The sequence below is a fragment of the Pristiophorus japonicus genome, chromosome 10, assembly GCF_044704955.1.
Source record: "Pristiophorus japonicus isolate sPriJap1 chromosome 10, sPriJap1.hap1, whole genome shotgun sequence".
Classification (NCBI taxonomy): Eukaryota; Metazoa; Chordata; class Chondrichthyes; family Pristiophoridae; genus Pristiophorus; species Pristiophorus japonicus.
In genome coordinates this window covers 79,441,135-79,465,901 of record NC_091986.1, presented here as the reverse complement: position 1 = coordinate 79,465,901, position 24,767 = coordinate 79,441,135, and the positions used below count along the sequence as shown (strand labels likewise).

At 45.9% G+C, this 24,767-nt stretch overlaps 1 protein-coding gene across 3 annotated transcripts in view; it reads right to left on the bottom strand.

Moving 5' to 3' along the window:
• Nucleotides 1–22,039, bottom strand: part of LOC139275011 (ETS-related transcription factor Elf-1-like) — a 256,795-nt gene extending 234,756 nt beyond the window's left edge. For 2 of the 3 annotated variants that reach the window (XM_070891865.1, XM_070891871.1), the window contains exon 1: nucleotides 21,934–22,039. The gene's annotated coding sequence lies outside the window, so the exon portion shown is untranslated. Of the gene's footprint in view, nucleotides 1–20,945; nucleotides 20,961–21,933 lie in introns of those variants that run through there. The other variant, XM_070891868.1, reaches the window with a different exon arrangement.
• Between the last annotated feature and the right edge of the window lie 2,728 nt (nucleotides 22,040–24,767).

The following is a 24,767-nucleotide window of genomic DNA, read 5'->3' as shown; positions in this document are numbered from 1 at the left end:
AGTCCATATCTCTGAAGCATATATGAGGGCGGGTATCACTACTGCTCTGTAGACCATGAGCTTGGTGCCGGGTTTGAGGTCCTGGTCTTCAAACACTCTCTTCCTCAGGCCACCAAAGGCTGCACTGGCACACTGAAGGCGGTGTTGGACTTCGTTATCGACATCTGCCCTTGTGGACAGTAGGCTCCCGAGGTATGGAAAATGGTCCACGTTCTCCAAGGCCTCGTTGTGGATTTTGATAATTGGGGAACAGTACTGTGTGGTGGGGGAAGGTTAGTCAAGGACCTTTGTCTTATGGATATCTGGTGTAAGGCCCATGCTCTTGTATGCTTTGGTGAAGGTGTTGGCGATGGCTTGGAGTTCGGCCTCCGAGTGTGCGTAGATGCAGGTGTCATCTGTGTACTGTAATTCAATGACAGAGGATGGGATGAACTTAGATCTGGACTGGAGGCGGCGGAGGTTGAACAGTTTCCAGTTTGTTCTGTAAATTAGCTCCACTCCAGTGGGGAGCTTACTGAGGGTGAGATGGAGCATTGCAGCAAGATCGAGACGAACGTTGGTGTGATGACACAGCCTTGCTGACCCTGGTCCGAACGTGAATAAGCTCTGTGGTGGATCCATTGGTCAGGATCAGGGCGAGAGGATTTGCGTATAGGAGTAGGGAGGTCTTACTGCAGTTGTACAGGGCCTTGGTGAGGCCATACGTTGAATATTGTGGACAGTTTTGATCTCCTAATCTGAGGAAGGACATTCTTGCTATTGAGGGAGTGCAGCGAAGGTTCACCAGACTGATTCCTGGGATGGCAGGACTGACATATGAAGAAAGACTGGATCGACTAGGCTTATATTCACTGGAATTTAGAATAATGAGAGGGGATCTCATAGAAACATATAAAATTCTAACGGGATTGGACAGGTTAGATGCAGGAAGAATGTTCCCGATGTTGGGGAAGTCCAGAACCAGGGGTCACAGTCTAAGGATAAGGGCTAAGCCATTTAGGACCAAGATGAGGAGAAACTACTTCACTCAGAGAATTGTGAACCTGTGGAATTCTCTACCACAGAAAGTTGTTGAGGCCAGTTCATTAGATATATTCAAAAGGGAGTTAGATGTGGCCCTTATGGCTAAAGGGATCAAGGGGTATGGAGAGAAAGCAGGAATGGGGTATTGAAGTTGCATGATCAGCTATGATCATATTAAATGATGGTGCAGGCTCGAAGGGCCGAATGGCCTACTCCTATTTTCGATGTTTCTATGTTTCTATGGCTTGCATGTCATTGTGAAGCAGGTGAAGGATGGTGACAAACTTTTGAGGCCAGCCGAATTTGAGGAGGACGCTCCATAATCCCTCATGGTTGACAGTGCCTGGTTCCATTCTTATCTCTCTAATCGTAGCCAGAAAATCACCTACATTGGTTTCTCGTCCCACTTCTGCATCGTTACAAGGATCTATCCTTGGCCACCTCCTATTTCTCATCTATATGCTGTCCCTTGGCATCAGTTTCCACATATACACTGACAACACCCATCTCTACCTCACCATCACTTCCCTCGACCCCTCCATGGTCATTAAATTGTCAGTCTACTTCTCTGACATCCAGTACTGGCTGAACAGAAATTTTCTCCAATTAAATATTGGGAAGACCAAAGCCATTGTCTTTCAACCCCGCCACAAACTGCATTCCCTAGCCAATGACCGAATCCCGCTCCCTAGCGTCTGTCTCAGGCTAAACCAGACTGTTCGGAACCTAGGTGTCATATTTGATCCTGAATTGAGCTCCCAGCCACATATCCACGGCATAACTTAAACTGCCTATTTCCACCTCCGTAACATTGCCCGTCTCCGCCCCTGCCTCAGCTCATTTGCTGCTGAAACCCTCAACTATGCCTCTGTTACCTCAAGACTTGACTACTCCAATGCACTCCTGGCTGGCCTCCCGCATTCTACCCTATGTAAACTTGAGGTCATCCAAAACGCGGCAGCTCGTGTCCTAACTTGCATCAAGTCCCGCTCAGCCATCCCCCTGTGCTCACTGACCTACATTGGCTCCCAGTTAAGCAACGCCTCGATTTCAAAATTCTCATCCGTGTTTACAAATCCCTCCATGGCCCCGCCCTCCCTATCTCTATAATCTCCTCCAGCCTCACAACCACCCGAGATGTCTGTGCTCCTCAAATTCGGACCCCTTGAGCATCCTTGATTATAACTGCTCAAACATTGGTGAGCATGCCTTCAGCTGTCGAGGCACCAAGCTCTAGAACTTCCTCCCTAAACCTCTCCACCTCTCTTTCCTCCTTTAAGGTGCTCCTTGAAACCTACCTCTTTGACCAAGCTTTTGGCCATCTGCCGTAATTTCTTCTTATGTGGCTCGGTGTCAAATCTTTTTGTTTTGTCTTAAAACTATCATGTATTCAACTATCATTGTAACCCATGTATAAGCTGACCTAAGTTGTACACCTTGAGAACATTCACCACAAGGGGGTGAACTTGTGGGAGACACTCCCAACCAGGAATTTCAGGTATAAAAGGGGAAGCTCCACCCACCTTCATCACTTGAGGTCTTGGTGATAAAGGTAACTGGTCACAGAGTGACCTTCTCTCAACCATGGGCCTCGTGTGCATTTATATTGTATAGTAAGGACATATCATTGGCGACGAGAAACTGGGATTTAAACCATGTGAGCATGGCCATGAGCAGCACAGAAGAGAGCTACTGTGTTGGTGATGATTGGGACGACTTTATTGAGAGACTACAGCAAAGTTTTGTCACTAAGGAATGATGGGAACAGGATTCGGCCGACAAACGCAGGGCTCATCTCCTGACGGTTTGTGGATCCAGAACGTACTTCCTGATGAAGGACCTTTTAGCGCCAGAGAAGCCGGCGGACAAGACTTTTGAAGAGCTCAGTAAGTTGATTGGGGAATGCCTTAAACCAGCGAGCAGCATGCACATGGCGAGACACCAGTTTTACACGCACCGGCGGCGAGAAGGGCAAAGCGTTCCAGACTTCGTGGTAGATCTCCGGCGACTGGCGAGCCTATGTAAGTTCACAGATGCATGCAGAGCGGAGGTTCTGCGAGACTTTTTTATTGAGGGCATCGGGCACGCTGCGGTTTTCAGGAAACTAATTGAGACCAAAGACTTGACCTTGTAAGCGGCGGCTCTGATAGACCAGACATTTATCTCGGGAGGAAAAGACCAGAATGATGTATGACAAAAATTTTGGCTCAAATGCAGCAAACGACCAGTGAGTCAACATTGTTAACATGGCACACAGTTCTCTAGGCAGACAAGGGCAATTGGACATGCCCCAGCATGTAGTCGAACCCAAAGGGGGAATTCAACAGAGACAATGGCTGAACGGCAATTCATGCCATCGCAATGGACAATGCGTCCAGTAATGGGGCCACCAACACCTGTTAATGGTGCGCTTAAGGACAGTTACAGAGACTGTCAGAGACGATCGACTGGTAATGGACATTTTGTTTCCAACAACGGGGCCTCCAGCTCATGCTGGAGGTGTGGAGGCAAACACCCAGCCAGAGCTTGCAGATATCAGCAATATACCTGCAGAAACTGCAACGTCAGTGGTCACTTGGCATGTATGTGCAGAAAGCCTGCAGCCAGGTTAATGTACGAGGAGGACGGGTCTGATGTAAGCCGTACGAGGCCAAATGAATACTGGGGGAAATCGCTGGAAGCTGAAGTTCAGCGAGTTCATGTGGAGCACATATACAGTTCATATACCAGGACACCACCGATAATGAAGAAAGTGCTCCTCAATGGCATCCCAGTATTAATGGAGCTAGACACGGGGGGCAGCCAGTCCCATATGAGTATCAAACAGTTCGAAAGGTTTTGGGTCTCCAAGGTCAGGAGGCCAAAATTATTGCCGATTGATGCACAGCTACGGATATATACAAAGGAGATCATTCCGGTGCTAGGCAGCGCCACGGTAGTCGTGACCCACAAAGATTCGGAGAACAGGTTGCCACTCTGGATTGTCCCGGGGGACGGTCCCGCATTGCTCGGTAGGAGTTGGCTTGCTGTCATGAACTGGAAATAGGGCGATGTCAATGCAATTTCTCCTGTGGAGCGAGTATCATGCTCACAGGTCCTGGACTAATTTGACTCATTATTTAAACCCGACATCGGCACTTTCATGGGGGCCAAGGTAGTGATTCAGATAAACAATGACGCCAGACCAGTACACCACAAGGCCAGAGCGGTGCCGTACGTGATGCGGGAAAAGATAGAATGCGAATTGGACTGCCTGCTGAGGGAAGGCATCATCTCGCCAGTCGAATTCAGTGACTGGGCGAGCCCGATCGTGCCGGTGCTCAAGGTGGATGGGTCGGTCAGGATATGTGGCGATCACAAGGCCACCATCAATCGGGTGTCACTCCAAGACACATACCCACTACCGAGAGCGGAGGACCTCTTTGCGACGCAATCCGGTGGCAAACTTTTTTCAAAATTGGACCTGACTTCAGCTTACATGACCCAGGAGCTGGCGAGTGAGTCAAAGAAGCTGACCACCATCACGACACACAAGGGGTTGTTTGAGTATAACAGATGTCTATTCGGAATTCGTTCAGCCGCCGCGATATTTCAGCGAAATATGGAAAGCCTCCTCCTCGGGTGCAGGACATTCTAAAAAGGGAGGGAGAACAGCCAGTTGTCGTGGTGCACGTTGGTACCAACGACATAGGTAAAAAAAGGGATGAGGTCCTACGAAATGAATTTAAGGAGCTAGGAGCTAAATTAAAAAGTAGGACCTCAAAAGTAGTAATCTCGGGATTGCTACCAGTGCCACGTACTAGTCAGAGTAGGAATCGCAGGATAGCTCAGATGAATACGTGGCTTGAGCAATGGTGCAGCAGGGAGGGATTCAAATTCCTGGGGCATTGGAACCGGTTCTGGGGGAGGTGGGACCAGTACAATCAGGACGGTCTGCACCTGGGCAGAATCGGAACCAATGTCCTCGGGGGAGTGTTTGCTAGTGCTGTTGGGGAGGAGTTAAACTAATATGGCAGGGGGATGGGAACCAATGCAGGGAGATAGAGGGAAACAAAAAGGAGGCAAATGCAAAAGACAGAAAGGAGATGAGAAAAAGTGGAGGGCAGAGAAACCCAAGGCAAAGAACAAAAAGGGCCACTGTACAGCAAAATTCTAAAAGGACAAAGGGTGTTAAAAAAACAAGCCTAAAGGCTTTGTGTCTTAATGCAAGGAGTATCCGCAATAAGGTGGATGAATTAACTGTGCAAATAGATGTTAACAAATATGATGTGATTGGGATTACGGAGACGTGGCTCCAGGATGATCAGGGCTGGGAACTCAACATCCAGGGGTATTCAACATTCAGGAAGGATAGAATAAAAGGAAAAGGAGGTGGGGTAGCATTGCTGGTTAAAGAGGAGATTAATGCAATAGTTAGGAAAGACATTAGCTTGGATGATGTGGAATCTATATGGGTAGAGCTGCAGAACACCAAAGGGCAAAAAACATTAGTGGGAGTTGTGTACAGACCTCCAAATAGTAGTAGTGATGTTGGGGAGGGCATCAAACAGGAAATTAGGGGTGCATGCAATAAAGGTGCAGCAGTTATAATGGGTGACTTTAATATGCACATAGATTGGGTTAACCAAACTGGAAGCAATACGGTGGAGGAGGATTTCCTGGAGTGCATAAGGGATGGTTTTTTAGACCAATATGTCGAGGAACCAACTAGGGGGGAGGCCATCTTAGACTGGGTGTTATGTAATGAGAGAGGATTAATTAGCAATCTCGTTGTGCGAGGCCTCTTGGGGAAGAGTGACCCTAATATGGTGGAATTCTGCATTAGGATGGAGAATGAAACAGTTAATTCAGAGACCATGGTCCAGAACTTAAAGAAGGCTAACTTTGAAGGTATGAGGCGTGAATTGGCTGGGGTGGATTGGCAAATGATACTTAAGGGGTTGACTGTGGATGGGCAATGGCAGACATTTAGAGACCGCATGGATGAACTACAACAATTGTACATTCCTGTCTGGCATAAAAATAAAAAAGGGAAGGTGGCTCAACCGTGGCTATCAAGGGAAATCAGGGATAGTATTAAAGCCAAGGAAGTGGCATACAAATTGGTCAGAGATAGCAGCGAACCTGGGGACTGGGAGAAATTTAGAACTCAGCAGAGGAGGACAAAGGGTTTGATTAGGGCAGGGAAAATGGAGTATGAGAAGAAGCTTGCAGGGAACATTAAGACGGATTGCAAAAGTTTCTACAGATATGTAAAGAGAAAAAGGTTAGTAAAGACAAACGTAGATCCCCTGCAGTCAGAATCAGGGGAAGTCATAACGGGGAACAAAGAAATGGCGGACCAATTGAACAAGTACTTTGGTTCGGTATTCACGAAGGAGGACACAAACAACCTTCCGGTTATAAAAGGGGTCGGGGGGTCTATAAGGAGGAGGAACTGAGGGAAATCCTTATTAGCCGGGAAATTGTGTTGGGGAAATTGATGGGATTGAAGGCCGATAAATCCCCAGGGCCTGATGGACTGCATCCCAGAGTACTTAAGGAGGTGGCCTTGGAAATAGTGGATGCATTGACAGTCATTTTCCAACATTCCATTGACTCTGGATCAGTTCCTATAGAGTGGAGGGTAGCCAATGTAACCCCACTTTTTAAAAAAGGAGGGAGAGAGAAAACAGGGAATTATAGACCGGTCAGCCTGACATCGGTAGTGGGTAAAATGATGGAATCAATTATTAAGGATGTCATAGCAGTGCATTTGGAAAGAGGTGACATGATAGGTCCAAGTCAGCATGGATTTGTGAAAGGGAAATCATGCTTGACAAATCTTCTAGAATTTTTTGAGGATGTTTCCAGTAGAGTGGACAAGGGAGAACCAGTTGATGTGGTATATTTGGACTTTCAGAAGGCATTCGACAAGGTCCCACACAAGAGATTGATGTGTAAAGTTAGAGCACATGGGATTGGGGGTAGTGTCCTGACATGGATTGAGAACTGGTTGTCAGACAGGAAGCAAAGAGTAGGAGTAAATGGGTACTTTTCAGAATGGCAGGCAGTGACTAGTGGGGTACCGCAAGGTTCTGTGCTGGGGCCCCAGCTGTTTACACTGTACATTAATGATTTAGATGAGGAGATTAAATGTAGTATCTCCAAATTTGCGGATAACACTAAGTTGGGTGGCAGTGTGAGCTGCGAGGAGGATGCTGTGAGGCTGCAGAGCGACTTGGATAGGTTAGGTGAGTGGGCAAATGCATGGCAGATGAAGTATAATGTGGATAAATGTGAGGTTATCCACTTTGGTGGTAAAAACAGAGAGACAGACTATTATCTGAATGGTGACAGATTAGGAAAAGGGGAGGTGCAAAGAGACCTGGGTGTCATGGTACATCAGTCATTGAAGGTTGGCTTGCAGGTGCAGCAGGCGGTTAAGAAAGCAAATGGCATGTTGGCCTTCATAGCGAGGGGATTTGAGTACAGGGGCAGGGAGGTGTTGCTACAGTTGTACAGGGCATTGGTGAGGCCACACCTTGAGTATTGTGTACCGTTTTGGTCTCCTAACCTGAGGAAGGACATTCTTGCTATTGAGGCAGTGCAACGAAGGTTCACCAGACTGATTCCCGGGATGGCGGGACTGACCTATCAAGAAAGACTGGATAAACTGGGCTTGTATTCACTGGAGTTCAGAAGAATGAGAGGGGACCTCATAGAAACATTTAAAATTCTGACGGGGTTAGACAGGTTAGATGCAGGAAGAATGTTCCCAATGTTGGGGAAGTCCAGAACCAGAGGTCACAGTCTAAGGATAAGTGGTAAGCCATTTAGGACCGAGATGCGGAGGAACTTCTTCACCCAGAGAGTGGTGAACCTGTGGAATTCTCTACCACAGAAAGTTGTTGAGGCCAATTCACTAAATATATTCAAAAATGAGTTAGATGAGGTCCTTACTACTAGGGGGATCAAGAGATATGGCGAGAAAGCAGGAATGGGGTACTGAAGTTGAATGTTCAGCCATGAACTCATTGAATGGTGGTGCAGGCTAGAAGGGCCGAATGGCCTACTCCTGCACCTATTTTCTATGTTTCTATGTTTCAAGTCGATTCCAAGGACGGTGGTTTTTCAAGACGATATCCTCATCACGGGTCACGATACTGAAGAACACCTCCACAACCTGGAGGAGGTGCTACTCAGACTGGACCGGGTAGGGCTGCGACTGAAAAAGGCGATGTGCGTCTTCCTAGCTCTGGAGGTAGAATTCCTGGGGAAGAGGGTAGCAGCAGACGGGATCAGACCCACTGCGTCCAAAACGGAAGCGATCCAGAGAGCACCCAGACCCCGTAACACAACAGAGCTGCGTTCGTTCCTGGGGCTCCTGAACTATTTTGGCAACTTTCTTCACAAATTGAGCTCGCTGCTAGAGCCGCTACACATGCTCCTATGCAAAGGTCGCGATTGGGTCTGGGGCGACAGCCAGGAAAGGGCTTTTGATAGAGCACGCAACTTGTTATGCTCCAACAAACTGTTAACGTTATATGACCCGTATAAGAAACTTGTTCTAACTTGCGATGCATCATCCTATGGGGTAGGGTGTGTGTTGCAGCTTGTGAATGCCAATGGTCAGTTACAGCCTGTAGCTTATGCCTCCAGAAGTCTGTCCCAGGCAGAAAGGGGCTACGGGATGCTAGAAAAGGAAGTGCTAACATGTGTAGATGCTTTAAAAAAATGCACCAGTACCTCTTTGGCGGGAAATTTGAGCTGGAGACAGATCACACACCCCTAATGTCCCTTTTGGCCGACAGCAAGGCCATAAATGCGAATGCATCGGCCCACATACAGAGGTGGGCACTTACGTTAGCCGCCTATGACTACAGAATTCAGCACAGACCAGGCACTGAAAACTGCACCGATGCACTCAGCAGGCTCCCACTAGACACCACTGAGGGGGCAACTGAGCATGATGCTGAGATGGTCATGGCTGTTGAAGCTTTCGAAAGCGAAGGTTCACCTATGACAGCCTGTCAGATTAAAGTCTGGACAAATAACGACCCGCTACTGTCTTTAGTTAAGAAATGTGTCCTGAATGGGGACTGGGCAGCCACGTACGGGGCATACCCTGAGGGATTTAAACCGTTTCATAGGCGCAAGGATGAACTCTCGATTCAGGCTGATTGCCTACTGTGGGGAAACTGAGTAGTCATGCTCCAGAGGGGCAGAGAGATGTTTTTCAGGAGAACTTCAAAATGAGCACCCAGGCATTGTCATGATGAAGGCAATTGCCAGGTCACACGTTTAGTGGCCAGGGATAGATGCAGACCTGGAACTTTGTGTTTGCAGGTGCAACACGTGCATTCAGCTGGGCAACGCACCCAGGGAAGCCCCCCTTAGCCCCTGGTCCTGGCCCGCCAAGCCATGGTCACGCATCCATGTGGACTACGCAAGTCCATTCACGGGAAAAATGTTTTTGGTTGTAGTAGACGCCTACTCCAAATGGATTGAGTGTGCCATTTTAAATTCAAGCACATCCTCTGCCACGGTAGAAAGTCTACGGGCAATGTTCATCGCCCATGGTCTACCGGATGTCTTGGTCAGCGACAATGGCCCGTGCTTCACAAGCACTGAATTCCAGGACTTCATGGCAGGCAATGGAATCAACCATGTCAGAACGGCACCATTCAAGCCGGCCTCAAACGGCCAGGCGGAACGAGCAGTGCAGATAATCAAACTGGGGATGCTCAGAATCCAAGGGGGTTCCCTACAAAGCCGCGTATCATGCCTACTGTTGGCCAATAGATCCCGACCACACTCGCTCACAGGGGTTCCACCTGCAGAGCTGCTAATGAAAAGGATGCTCAAAACCAGGTTGTCCCTTATACACCCTACCATGAAAGAAATTGCTCAGAGCAGGCGTCAGTCACAATGTGACTACCATGACAGGAATGCGAGGACGCGATGTATTGATGTCAATGACCCTGTTTTTGTCCTTAATTATGTCTGCAGGGCCCAAATGTCTTGCAGGCACTGTGATTGCAAAAGAGGGGAATAGGGTTTTGGTAGTTAAACTTATCAATGGACAAATCTGCCGCAAACACGTGAATCAAACTAAAAGGAGGTTCAGCAACCCCATAGAAGAAGCAGAGGAAGAACACGGCATAGCGTTTACTCCACAACAGGTGACCGAACACCGGAACCAAGCGGAGGAGAGCCCAGTCACTGTGGATAGTCCGGACAGGCCTAAGGCACCACAAACAGCAGACACTCAGGCCAGCGCCCAACAACCGGAGCCCCAACTCAGGCACTCTACAAGGGAGCGTAAACCACTAGAAAGACTTAACCTGTGATCCCAATAAGACTTTGGGGGGGAGGTGATGTCATGTATTCAACTATCATTGTAACCCATGTATAAGCTGACCTAAGTTGTACTCCTTGAGAACATTGACCACAAGGGGGTGAACTTGTGGAAGACACTCCTAACCTGGACTTTCAGGTATAAAAGGGGAAGCTCCATCCACCTTCATCACTTGAGGTCTTGGTAATAAAAGTAACTGGTCACAGAATGATCTTCTCTCAAGTATGGGCCTCGTGTGCATTTATACTGTATAGTCAGGACATATCGAAAACACTCCAGTGAAGCCACTTGGGATGTTTTATTACGTTAAAGGCACTATATAAATACAAGTTGTTGTGGTTGTTGTCATTGTCCTTGCCTCATGAATCCCCGCGATTGGACTCCCCATAATGCTTCTGATCACCCCCCAGCCTGCTCCCCCCCCTCCACTTCCGACGCCATTCCCCCACGAGGCCTCCGATGTCAGCACCCTCCTGCAGCCTTCTGCCGCCCCCTCCAACCTCCAGCCTTCCGACCCCCTCCGGCTTCCATCCTTCTGACTCTACCGATGATCTGCAGCCCCCAAGCCCTCCGACGATCTGCAACCCCGAGTTCTCCGATGGTCCCCAGCCTTCCGACCTGCCACACCTTCTCCCCCCCCCCCCCCGCCCCCCGATCCCTCCCTCCCTCCCTCCCTCTTCTCTGTGGCCTGGTTTTACAGGTCTACCCATATGACAGCCAATCAGCCTCTCCATCTGTCTGGCTGCAGGCAGGAAACAGAATCAAAATGCTCATCAGACCCTGCCATTCTTCTTGGTGAGGCCTCACCTGGAATATTGTGTTCAGTTTTGGTCTCCTAATCTGAGGAAGGATGTTCTTGCTATTGAGGGAGTGCAGTGAAGGTTCACCAGACTGATTCCCATGATGGCAAGACTGACATATGAGGAGAGACTGGATCGACTGGACCTGTATTCACTGGAGTTTAGAAAAATGAGAGGGGATCTCATAGAAACCTATAGAATTCTGAGAGGACTGGACAGGTTAGATGCAGGAAGAATGTTCCCGATGTTGGGGAAGTCCAGAACCAAGCGCCACAGTCTAAGGATAAGGGGTAAGCCATTTAAGACCGAGATGAGGAGAAACTTCTTCACTCAAGGAGTTGTTAACCTGTGGAATTCTCTTCCGCAGAGAGTTGTTGATGCCAATTCGTTAGATATATTCAAGAGCAAGTTGGATATGGCCCTTATGGCTAAAGGGATCAAGGGGTATGGAGAGAATGCAGGAAAGGGGTACTGAGGTGAATGATCAGCCATGATCTTATTGAATGGTGGTGCAGGCTTGAAGGGATGAATGGCCTACTACTGCACCTATTTTCTATGTTTCAGGGTTTCCTGCCCACATTGTAGCCCCGGCTCATTGCATGCCTCCAAATTAAAATTCCATCCAGCATGAGACAGAGAGAGCGTGGAAGAGAGACAGAGAGAAACAGACTGAGGCAGAGTGAGACAGAGCGAGAAGGGGAGAGAGACAGACAGAGAGAGACAGACGGAGACAGAGTGAAACAAAGAGAGACAGACAAGGACAATGGGAGAGAGACAGATAGAGAGAGAATGGGAGAGAGTCTGAGAGAAAGACAGAGAGACAGAGCGAGTGGGAGAGAGACAGACAGAGAGAGAGTGGAAGAGAGATTGAGAGAGACAGAGAGACAGAGAGAGACAGAATGGGAGAGACACAGACAGAGAGAGAGTGGAAGAGAGATTGAGAGACAGAGAGGCAGAGAGAGTGGGAGAGAGACAGACAGAGAGAGAGTGGGAGAGAGACAGTGAGAGAGTGGGAGAGAGAGAGTGGGAGAGAGACAGAGTGCGTGGGAGAGAGACTGAGAGTGAGTGGGAGAGAGACAGACAGAGAAAGACAGATGGAGACAGACTGAGACAAAGAGAGACAGACAGAGAGAGAGGGGACAGAGACAGAGAGAGAAAGAGTGGGAGAGAGACTGAGAAAGACAGAGAGATAGAGGGAGAGACAGAGAGAGAGATAGACAGATACAGAGAGAGTGATGGAGAGAGGGGCAGAGAGAGAGAGAGAGTTAATAGAGAGATGGATAGAGAGAAAGAGTGAAAGAGAGAGAGAGAGACAGAGACTGGAGAGCCAGAGACAGTGAGAGAGAGAAAGAGAGAGAGACAGAGACTAGAGAGACAGAGACAGACAGAAACAAAAAGGAGAATATAAGGAATTTTGCTAATACTCCTTTACCCTCCAACACAAATAGAGAAAACAGACTGAACAATGATACAAGTACAGGCCACAATACTTTTCGGAGGGGCGTCAAGGTGCAAATGTTAGAAAAAGTTAGGATTTGACATTAGGTGTCCTCATCCTAAGTTCCAGTACTATAACTATTTGATGCAGGGACATGTGAATCAAAATGTAAAATCGGAACTGAAGTCTATTTCTCACTCTGTAGTTTGAAGTAGGTTTCATCAGAGGCTTTGCCAGTGGAACATGCAGAACGTAATAGGATTATGGCTACATACCTTTCACGCACTAACACTAACTCCCTGTTCAGAAATGAAAATAAAATTGAGAAACCTGGGTGAGATTGGTTTGATTCTCTGTAGGCCTCAAAATACTATTGTACCCTGCCTTGTCTATAATTGCAATTTCCAAAAACGATAGTGAATTAGACAACATGGCTCAAAACAAATGATATGACTCTCTAAATCCTTACATATAAAATATGAATAAATAGTCATCCTATAAAGACTCTCACTTCACAATGGGGAGGCCAGGGCTGCCTTCACCGTGTACTGCCATTCTTGTCAGTCAGCTGGGAAACAGAACAAGAAGGTCATAGTGAGCAACAAAACAATGTGCATTTATATTGTGTCTTTAATGTAAAAATACTTCCAAAAGTGCTTCACAGAAGCACAGCCAGACAAAAATGGAGGAGGTGGGTAAATGCTTAGTCTAAGAGATAGATATTAAGGCAGGTCTTAAATGAGGAGAGGGAGTGGAGAGGGGAAAACGTTTAAGGATGTAATTCTAAAACCTAGGTGGCTAAATGCAGAGCCAATAGTGGGGCGAAGAGACTCGGCAATGTGCAAGAGGCCAGAGTTGGAAGAATGCAGAGTTCCCGAACGGTGTTGAAGGTGTTAAGTATGAAAGAACTCCACAAGACTGAGTACTGTGAGCTAAAACTGATGTGACCTTAGTCTCTTTAATACAACTCCAGAGTGCCGTAGCAGCATGGCAGACAACCTTTTACACTCCCTTACACGAGGTGTACTGGTGACCCTTGGGCCTCCAACAGTCGCCCTCTGGTGGCAAGTCTTAGACAGTTACAATGTTTACATACATAATAGAAGGTTGCAAAGATAGGAAGGGGGCAAGGTCTGAAATGACTTAAACACGAGGATGAGAATTTTAAACTAAGGGCTAGGATCCAATATATGTCAGTGAGGACAGGGGTGATGGGTGTGCGGCACTTGGGGCGGGACAATGTACAGGCTGAATTTTAGAGCAGGAGGAGGATGGGCAGCCCCCCAGGAGATCATTGGAATAGTCGGGTTAGGAAGTGAACAAAGACATGAATGAGGATTGCAGTGGAAGGTGGGTTGAGGCAGTGCGCACACAGTAGACCGCTGCTGCATTGCAGCTCCCTCCCAGCTGAAGGAGGATGAGTGGAAAAGAAAGCTTGAAGTGGGAGACAATTGGGAAAACTTTAATTCATGGGTGTGGAACCTAGCCTGCAATACAATTACAGTGAAAACTGAAAACTCACGCAGTGTTTTGATCCCCCACGGCACATTTGAAATACATTTTGAAGCTAATAGAACCACTCCCATGGAATATAAAGACACCCTGGAAGGGAGTTGCTGACAAATTCCAACTTGTAGAAAACACCACTGTGACAGTCAGAACCCACTGTCCCAAAGTAAACAGAACTTCTTTTCAATAACATTTTGGATTCTTCCAGCTAAATCCTTTTAGCAGAGGACTTGGCCAGAGGAATAGAGACTGTCTGAATCACAACTACACTTTGCTCTGGAACCCAGTTTCAAATTTGAGAAGGAGAAACTTTTACTTTGCTTTTGTGGTACTCTACGAAAATGGCAACACATGTGTCTACAAAACTGAAATGAAAACAGAGAATGCTGAAAATACTTAGCAGGTGCCAGAGGGAGGGTTCCAGGTGGCATTCTGAAGATTGGAGAAAGGGTTCGCTGTGAGATTGGGGGGCAAAGACTCCTGGCCAAAGAAGTGGGAAGAAACTGTGATATATTTTTTTTACATTTCTATACATTTTGTAGATTTTGAAGTGGCTGTATTCAAAAAATATTAAATATAAATCAAATAGTCCAGGCAATTTAGGTGTCAGCTTTGGCTCAATGGTAGCACTTTCTCCTCTGAGTCAGAAGGTTGTGAGTTCAAGTCTTGCTCCAGAGACTTGAGCACACAATACAGGCTGGCACTTCAGTACAGCACTGAGAGGGGTGCCGTTTATTGGATCAGATATTAAACCGATCCCATGGCACTATTTGAAGAAGAGCAGTGGAGTCTCTTCCATAGCCCACAAAAATAATCTGGCTGCTGTTGACCTGGTACCCCCACCCTCTGCGATTGTGCCCCACCCCTCTACAACTTACCTTACTGTATGTATACCTTATTGTTTCTGGCTTATTCTATAACTTGTTGAAACCTGGGTGTATTTTCAATGGATTTCTTTAAGCCCATGTGTACAGAACACTTAATATCCTCCCGATTTGTGTATGCACACCGGCAATTTGCAGATAGTGTTTACATTTTACAATTCATGTAAAAAGGGAGAGTGCAGACAGATGATTGCTCAGCTGAAGCAGCTCGCTTAGATATTAACTCCAAGTACGGAGCCATCAAGAATACAGAAGGAGCAATTTCCTTCATATAAGTTTAAATCCCTTCATGGCTTCTCCGCTTGCTATCTCTAATCTCTTCCAGTCCTACAACTGCCTAGAACTCTCCACTACTCTTACCTTGGCCTCATGCATTTCCTTCAACCATCAGGCCCCACAATCTGGAATTCCTTCCCTAAACCCTTCTGCCTCTCCACATCCCTCTCTTCCTTTTTGAGTGTATCTTAAAACACACCTCTTTGGTCAAGCTTTTGGTCACCCCTCCTTCTTTAGCTCGGAGTTCACTTTTTATTGATTATGTCTCTGTGAAGCAACTTGGGACATTCCTCTATGTTAAAACTGCTTTATAAATAAATGTAGGTTGTTTATTTTTAAAGAGGATTAGGATGGTGTGACAGATAAGGCCACAGCTTGATTCCCAGCTACAAAGTACCAACCCGTCTCTGGAACATGGAGATACTGGGGGCGAAATTGCCCTGAGCCCAAACGGGGCGGATAATTTGAATTAAAAGATTATTCTCCTTGGGGCGGAGAATAGAGGGATTTTGCCCTCTTTTTGTTTGAGTTTCAGTCGGGGCGGTGTTTTGGGCAGCAGCGGGACAGAAGTGGGTCAGGAGTGGGGCAGAAGGCGGGTGGTTAAGGGGGAGTTCAGTTAAAGGGGAGGGCCACTGCAAACTCTGCAGCCAGTTAAGTGGTGACCACTGGGCCACAAGGGAGGGTTTCGGCCAGGCCAGCAGTCCGACACCCAAGAGGGGATGCCGGGCTGCCTGTTGGTGGCCCGGCCGAACCCGTGGTCGCCATTGTCGGACTGACTTCAGAGTCGGCCAACAATTTAAATGAAATGACGGCCGTGGCAGAGCACCCACTCCTTTAAGGGCAGACGTGCAGTCCAGACACTGGCAGTTTCCCGCCGGGGAAAGCTGTTGGGGGCACCGACTGGCGGCCGCTCCGCTCCCATGGGGCAATTTCCTGTGGGGCAATTTCCCTTGCAGGGCAGAAAGGGGTTGACGCGTGCCCGACGAGGCGAGCTCGATGAACAGGACAGAAACCCGTTTCTGTTGCCCTCGGCCCGGGGGCAATTTCTGATGGGTCGGCCCATTCACCTGCCCCCAGTTGGAAAGGCCTTAAGGAGGGGGGAAATTTCAGCTCCGCTATCTTTGAGAAACATCCAAAAAATATCTTACGAGGGACTCCATCATCAGTTATAGCCGACAACGTAATTTTGTGGACAAAAGATTTTTGTCCCTATGCTCTTGATTTTGGTTATTTATTCCTAATTTATCTGGGATATTTCCTTGATTAGTTAGTTCAGAGATGCAAAGGTTGGTCTCAATTCCTTTTAATACTTCTGAATACATTTAAATCACATCTATCTATTATGTTTTCTCTCATCGGATCTATTTGAAAAACACAGCTGCAGACCTCATTACATCTGTTGAGATGTCTAAATATTTGTCTGATAGGCCCCTTCTAAACTTGTGTTTTCCTGTTATCAAAGCACCACTTTAGTGATACCTAACCAAACAAAAATATATAATGGCCTGGAACTTGCGGTCCTGATGAAGGTGAACTGGCAGCATTCGCCGTCATTTCGCCTTTGAAACTGACCGCAACTTCAGGATTTAGCACATGCGCAGCCTATTGTGGAAATCTTAAAGTTGCGGTCTGTCATGCACTGTTCCTCTACAGGCTGTGCTGTGGACCCTATACCCCCAGAACTGACACTTAGTGTAACCAGTCAAATCAATGAAACTGACAAAAACTTTGGCTCTTCCGTGGTAATACTACTGTTAAATACCCCATTAAAAGTTAGACCCTTTTGGATTAGGGGTAATTGGGGTTTTACAGCGTATTGACTGCTAAACAAATGTTATGGCCCTGAAAAACTAATTTTAATTTTGTGGAGTGTCAAATGTATCCACTTTAATAAAAATTAACATTTTTAAGAAACTTAATTTTTTTTTTAGTTTGTTCATCTTTATTTCAGGTTTTACCTTTTCCCCATGTCAGAGTCAATCATTGTTTTGGACCTCTCTACATTTTTAAAAAGTTAGAATCAAAGGAGCTTACCCACTTCTTGGTTCGCTGTCTGCGAGAATTCTGCATTTTGATTGGCTGCTTAGACAGCTTACTGCCGTCAGAGCAGCTTGTGTTAGGGATTCCCCATGAACTTGCATTGACTTCAATTATACATTGGTAAAGCTGAACTTCTCGCCACAGAGAATTGCAAGATCTTTGGGGGAAGCTTTCTTCGGGCCAGCAGCGAATGCCTTTGCTATGCCGTTGACTGCAAATTACGGGCCAATACTTCTGGAGAAGGGAATGTAGTTGATGAATAACAAAAAGCATTTCAATAGCCCTATGAAATGTCCTTCAACAGAAAGGACATGTAATTGGGCACTGATGGCTATTGAAATATCTTAAAGGGATACTACAATATTGGTGTTACTTGTGAATTCTTTGAAAAACTTCCTGTTAGCACTGCAAAGCCAATATATTCACCACCCCTCATCTAACCACCTCATATCATTGAACCTTCAAGGGTTAATATTCATCCAAATATTCTTAAAGAACATACATTGTACAAAAACCAAAGGAGAAAAAAAAGTAGATAACTAAAAAAGATTACATTTTTAAATGCAACACTATTTTTACATTAATTTTGATGTGCAGAAAACCTAATCGGTCTTTATGATTTGAAAATATTGCAATTCAGTAATGTTTGAGCTCTCTTGATGGCTCAGTGTGTAAATGCACTAAGCAGTGTGGGGCTGTTCCTATACAGACCAGGCTCCACCTTCAATCTCTGATCTGTCTTGAATTCATTTCACAGTTCAGCAGAAGGCCATTCGTGCCTGTGCCAGCTCTTTGAAAAAGTTTATCCAGTTAGTCCCACTCCCCTGCTCTGACCCCATAGCCCTGCAATTTTTCTTTTTCAAGTATACATCCAATTCCCTTTTCAAAGTTATTATTGAATTTGCTTTCATCACCCTTTCAGTGCAATCCAGATCACCAAAACTCGCTGCGTAAAAAAAATGTCTCCTCATCTCGCCTCTGGTTCTTTTGCCAATTATTTTAAATATGTGCCTTCTGGTTACTGACCCACCTGCTAGGGGAAACAGTTTCTCCTTATTTACTCTATCAAAACTCCTCATTAGAAAGAGATGATCTCAGCCAGGATGATGATGAGGACATTATAATTTGCCTCAGCATCCTTGGGCTAGGGAGGAATGTTCCTGATTACTGTCTTCTGATCCCTCCTGTAAGTTCCTGTGTGTGTATTTTAGATGAGAACAGAATGGCATGGAATACTGAAGAGTTGAAAGCCACCGAGGAACATTGTGAACTATCAGCTCCGGAGAAAAGACACGGGGAGAAATTGAAAGCATAAAACATTCAAATAGCAGAGAAACAACAACAACTTGCATTTATATAATGCCATTAAAGTAGTAAAATGTCACAAGGTGCTTCACAGGACTGTAATCAGACAAAGATTGATACCACGCCAAAGAAGGAATAATTAGGACAGGTGACTAAAAATGTGGTCAAAGATTAGGTTTGAAGGAGCATGTTAAAGGGTGAGAAAAGTAGAGATACAAAGAGGTTTAAGGAGGGAATTCCAGCGCTTAGAGTCTAGACAGCTGAAGGCACGGCTGCCAATGAAGGTGTGAAGGAAATCGGGAATACGCAAGACACCAGAGTTGGAGGAATGCAGAGTTCTTGGAGGATTGTAGGGCTGGAGGATGTTAAAGAGATAGAGAGAGGCAAGACCATTGCAGGGAAGGTTTTGATCACAAGGATGAGGAACTTAAATTTGAAGCATTGCTGGACTGAGATCGAATGTAAGTCAGTGAGCACATGGTGATGTGCGAGTCAGGATATGGGCAGCAGAGCTTCAGATGAGCTGAAGTTTATGGAGGGTAGGAGATGGGAGGATAGGCAGGAGAGTTTAAATAGCAGGTGAGCTTAGGAAGGTGCAGAGACAGACAATATTACAGAGGTGGAAGTAGGCGGTCATGGTGATGGAGGGGATATGGGGTTAGAAGCTCAGGATTAAATAGGATGGTGAGGTTGCGAACAGTCTGGTTCAGTCTGAGCGTGTGTCCAAGGAAGGGGATTGAATCGGTGGTTTTGGACGGAATTTGTGGTGGCGGCCAAAGACAATGGTTTCATTCTTCGCAGTATTTAGTTGGAGGAAATTTCAGCTCATCCAGCACTGGATGTCAGACAAAGGAATTTCTCAAGAACACATTAAGCATTCATAAGCTAATATTGCATTGTGCAGTGTGTTATTCCATTAATTGTAATAAGGTTGGTAAATATAATATAAGTGGAGGAGCATGCAGAGGCACAATTGTTGTTGTGCTGATTGCCCATTGACATTCACAAACACTGCTATTAATTTTTAAGTTGATATAGCATGAATTAAAAAAAGTAAAAATACGAATCTTCAGGAGAAATTCATTGCACTACTGGTGTAACACTTGCTGTGGTGTCAACTTGCTGTGACATCCAATCAGAATGATTCCAGGACTAAAAAGGTTAAATTATGTGGGCAAGTTGCATGAACTAGGTTTGTATACCCTTGAGTATAGAAGATTAAGGGGAGAGCTAAAAGAGGCATTTAAGGAGATTAAAGGAGTTAATAGGGTAGATAGAAAGAAACTATTTCCTCTGGTGGGGGCATCCAGAACAAGGAGGCATAACCGTAAAATTAGAGTTCGGCTGTTCAGTGGTGATGTCGGGAAGCATTTCCTCACACAAAGGATAGTGGAAATCTGGAACCCTTTCCCCCCAAAAAACTGTTACGGGTAGGCTAATTAAAAATTTAAAAACTGAGATTGATAGATTTTTGTTCGGCAAGGATATTAAAGGTTACAGAAACAGGGCAGTTAGGTGGAGTTTAGATACAGATCAGCCACGATCTAACTGAATGGCGCAACAGGCTTGAGGGACTGCTCCTGTTATTATGTTCCGATAATCTGGCAACGAAGCAGTGCCCTGGTGGATCAGGTTGTTGCGCACTGTTCCAGGAACAGAGCCTCTCTAAATAAAAAGTAACCAGTGGTTCCTTACATGTAATGATGTCACATGAAAGAGCAGGGTCGATATCCATTCATAAATGGTGGATCTGAGTTCTGCTGGAGAAGCAGGTGCCACCCTGAACACAACGCTGATTTAAAAAATCTATTTCATAATCCTTGGGATTCCAGCAGAAGAAGAATGTAGAATGTTGTGCTGGTGTAACTACAGTATAATGGCATCTAATTGACAAGGCCGCAAAGTCAGATCCACCCAACGGAGATAATTGTCTGAACAGAACTGAGCAAAGAGCACATATGTCAAATGGATGAAGGAAAAAATAAATTCTTCAGGAGAAATCTCGCTCCTGACACAAAAATATTTGGGGGGAGAAATTGGACTACTTTGTGCCTCCTGTTAGCACCCCCGCCGGGAGAACAACTGCTAAAATCAGCGAGAGTTTGGCAGTGGCACTACGGTATTGTGCCCCGATCTCCTGTACCCGTAAATCATGACATCATCGCTGTGCACATTACCCCGTTAGCGCCCTGGCCCCTAAATTTGGTTTCGCCCCCTGCAGCTGCACGGGGCAATTACAGCAACAGCTTCAGGGACACGTCCTGGGCGACCGGCCTCTACCGAGGTGAAAATTAAAGGGGAGGTGGCCGACCGCTGAAAAAAACCCTCACCTTTTCGTTGCCACTCCAGATGCGGTTTCTTCGCAGGGTCGGTGCCGCGATCGCTCAGCCTGGCTCTCTGCTTGAGTGCCGGGCTGATCACGCAGCACCCCATGCTCACCGGTGGTCCAGATAGGTGCCTTCTTTTTTGTCAGAGTATGCAGCTTGGGCTCTTCCTTTTAATTGAGGGAAGAGCCCCTCAGACACGGCAGCGCTACACGGTCCTGTGCGTAGTGCTGCTGAGGCGTGTGCCCCAGGAAGGAAGTGGAGTGCTTGCTCCACTTCCTTCTGGGAGCAGTAATCTGAATTTATTGAGAGGGACGAGACTTCTGCTCCTGGTACAAAGTCTCGTGCTTCCTGGGTGTTACGGACCCCAAACGGAATTTTTAGGCCTTGATATCGATTCATGTTGCCGAGATTAACTTTTGGCCTCACTCGGGGTGATTAAAAAAATAAAGTAATTTAGCAAATGTTTTACTGCCACACCCTTTGTTTTCAAGTCCAAGTTCTCTCACAAATATTTGAAACACAAGGGGTTTCTCTGCCACATAAACAGAAGCACCAACCCCACACACACTGCAGAAAGCTTCAATTTGTGCACTGCAGTACTAGTTTATTCCCAAATAAGTTCAAAGATTGTGTCATTGAGTGGGCTTTCTGAATGAATGACCAGTTGTGTTAGTTATCTCGGGGGCTATTACCTCTCACGGGAGGCCAGTTTTACTGTCATCTCTCCCTTCACTTTACAGCCAGAGCATTGCCTACCAGAACCATAGCAGGTGCAATTCTGCAAGTAACAACAAATCTGAGACTCTTGTTCGATACCGTGCACCTCTCTCTGATAACTGATAAGTAGACAAACTTGTGACACAAGATTGTTTATTACAGATCAAGGTGCTGAACTAACGCAGGTCAATCTGCCATTTTCACCAACAAATGAAGAGTTACAGTCCCCAATATACCACTTTTGAATCAGATAATTTGATGCAACATTACTTACTTTATCTTCTATATTGTCTTAGACAGGCGAAAGCTTAAAATCCAAGGGAAAAGTTGAGTTTTCTTGCAATAAAATATGGCTACTGAAGATTGGGGAAGTGCTCTTCCTGTGCTGGTTCTGAGTCATAATCTGCACCGAAGTATTTCTGGGAGTGTCACACCCATATTGCTGCAGGCCAATGACTGTACCAGGTTACACGTATGCAAATTCTGCAGGTGAGCAACCGGTTTCATTGAACTACAAACAGGCAAGAGAAAAGAAAAAATCATATCCACAAAACAAAGAGCAAAAAACTGCAGGAAACGAGACAATTACAGCTGCTGGCAGCTTGCTGACAAACACATTCATGTGTGAGTATGCAAAAGTTTCTAAAGGAATCATGTCACTTCGCTACCTATGGATGTTTTAAAAAGCAATAGGTACACAAAATATACTTACCTCATGTGCAACCACTGAAGTTCCACAGCCCCTACTTGTGCTGCGAAACAACCAGTGCTAAAAACATCTGCTATGTGTAAGCCTTTTTTAAGCATATTTACCAAATCACAAAACAGAAAATGATAGGATTTCCTGCAATGACCTATTAAAAGAAAGAGGAACTTGCATATATACAGCACCTTTCATGACCTCAGGTCATCCCAAAGCACTTTACAGACAATGAAGTACTTTTGAAGTGCATTCACTATTGTAATGTAGGAAATGCAGCAGCCGATTTGCACATAGCAAGATCCCACAAACAGCAATGAGATAGATAATGACCAGATAAACTGTTTTTATTGATGTTGGTTGAGAAGTAAATGTTGGCCAGGACACTGGGGGGTGAGAGAGAACTCCTCTACTCTTCTTTGATATAGTGCCATGAGATTTTTCACATCCATCTGAGAGGGCAGTTTTAATATCTCACCTGAAATACAGAACCTCCAACAGTGTAGCACCCCCTCAGCACTGCACTGGAATGTCAATCTAAAATTTTGTGCTCAATCGCTGGAGTGCATCTTGAACTCAAAACCTTCTGACTCAGAGGCGAGAGTGCTACCACTGAGCCACAGCTGACACCTGTTTATATGTAACTGGTATTGCTTGGGCAAACATAATTTCAAAACTGATGTTATTTAATTAATTTATCTCAGTGACAATATCATGCAGTCCTTCTCATGTAAGGGCAGATTTCTGTGATCTGGGGGAAATGGCCCTGTGATCACTGCCCGTGTGACCAGACGTAGACAACTGGAGTAGAGATTTGACGTCACTGGATTAGAATCATTTATATGTGCTCTCTGTTGTTTTTCATGGATGCGGTGTTTGGGAAAGCTGCAGTCCACCATAGAGTAAGTGGTAACTCCATGACCACCTCAATGCCTGAGGGCAGAGGGCAAAAGTGCAGACGCAGTTTTGCTGTAACAGCTGTTATTGAAACCTGGGGCTCCAATTTTGTAGGAAACTCTCACCCCTGGCCTCGAGAGTCTAGAGGATACAATTGAGAGAACCTTTGATGATGGGGTCTGCATTCCTCAATGGTGGCTAAGAAGCTGTTCTTGCACAGATCACTGGTCACCTGCAATGGGCACCTAACAGCTGGGCATAGCAGGAGAAGATATGACCAAGTGAGTTGCTACCACATTCAAACAACCCAACCATCCCACTCAGGGGACTGAAGAAGTGGCAGGTAGTGAACAGCAACAAAGAATAGAATCATCGAATCTTACAGCACAGAAGGAGGGCATTTGACCCATTGTGCCTGTGCCGGAAGAGCTATCTAATTAGTCCCACTCCCCTGCTCTTTCCCCATAATCCTGAAAACCTTTCCTTTTAAAGTATATATACGATTCCCTTTTGAAAGTTACTGTTCAATCTGCTTCCATCGCCCATTCAGTCAGTGCATTTCCAATCATAATAACTCACTCTGGTTCTTTTGCTAATTACCTTAAATCTGTGTCCTCTGGTTTCTGATCCATCTGGCAGTGGAAATTGATAGCCAGTGCAGGGCTAAAGGGCTGACAGCAGTTGCAGGGACATCTCACAATCCAACACACCGGGCGTGATATTGGATTGTTCAGCATATGAAACAGATTGGCTGCCTGTTGTATGCCCCATTGACTTCAATAGAACTCAATATCAGGCATTCTGTATAATAGTTGGCAAATGCAATTCCGTCTCTTTTGCATGCCCACCCATGTCCAATTTCACCTGCAAAACATTTCAATGCCACAGTCCATCAAGAGGCTCCATTGAAAAGCAGCAAGGTTGGCGGCATATCTGCACCTCTCAGTGAGGTACCATGAGAAAGGAGTAGGTTTGCGAGGAAACACCACACATATGCCCACTAGTGAAGAAATTAACTGGTTGAAATTTCTTTCACGGGGATCTATACAGATTTAATGTCAGAAAAGAAATAGGTCCTGAAAATCCATGTGGACGTTATCCTGGCCTAAGTTTGTGGCGGCATGGCAAGGAGCCACATGTAGACGCATGCAAGCGCATATGTGATGCCGACACTTCCTTTCGAGCTGAGAATGCTGGAAATGTCCCGGAAAATTGATCATGCTGCCCTCAGTGATCCCCCTGTGCAAGGCAAGAGGAAATGCCTCCTCCTGTCTCATTAGAATCATTACGTCGGGTCGGTACCTGCACCTACAACTTACATTTATATAGCACCTTTAATGTAGTAAAATGTCCCAAGGCACTTAACAGGAGCGCTATCAAACAAAATGCAACACCGAGCTGTATAAGGATATATTAAGACAGGTGACCAAAAAGTTTGGTCATAGAGGTAGGTTTTGGAGCATCTTAAAAGAGGAAAGAGGTAGCGAGGTGGAGAGACTTATGGAGGGAAT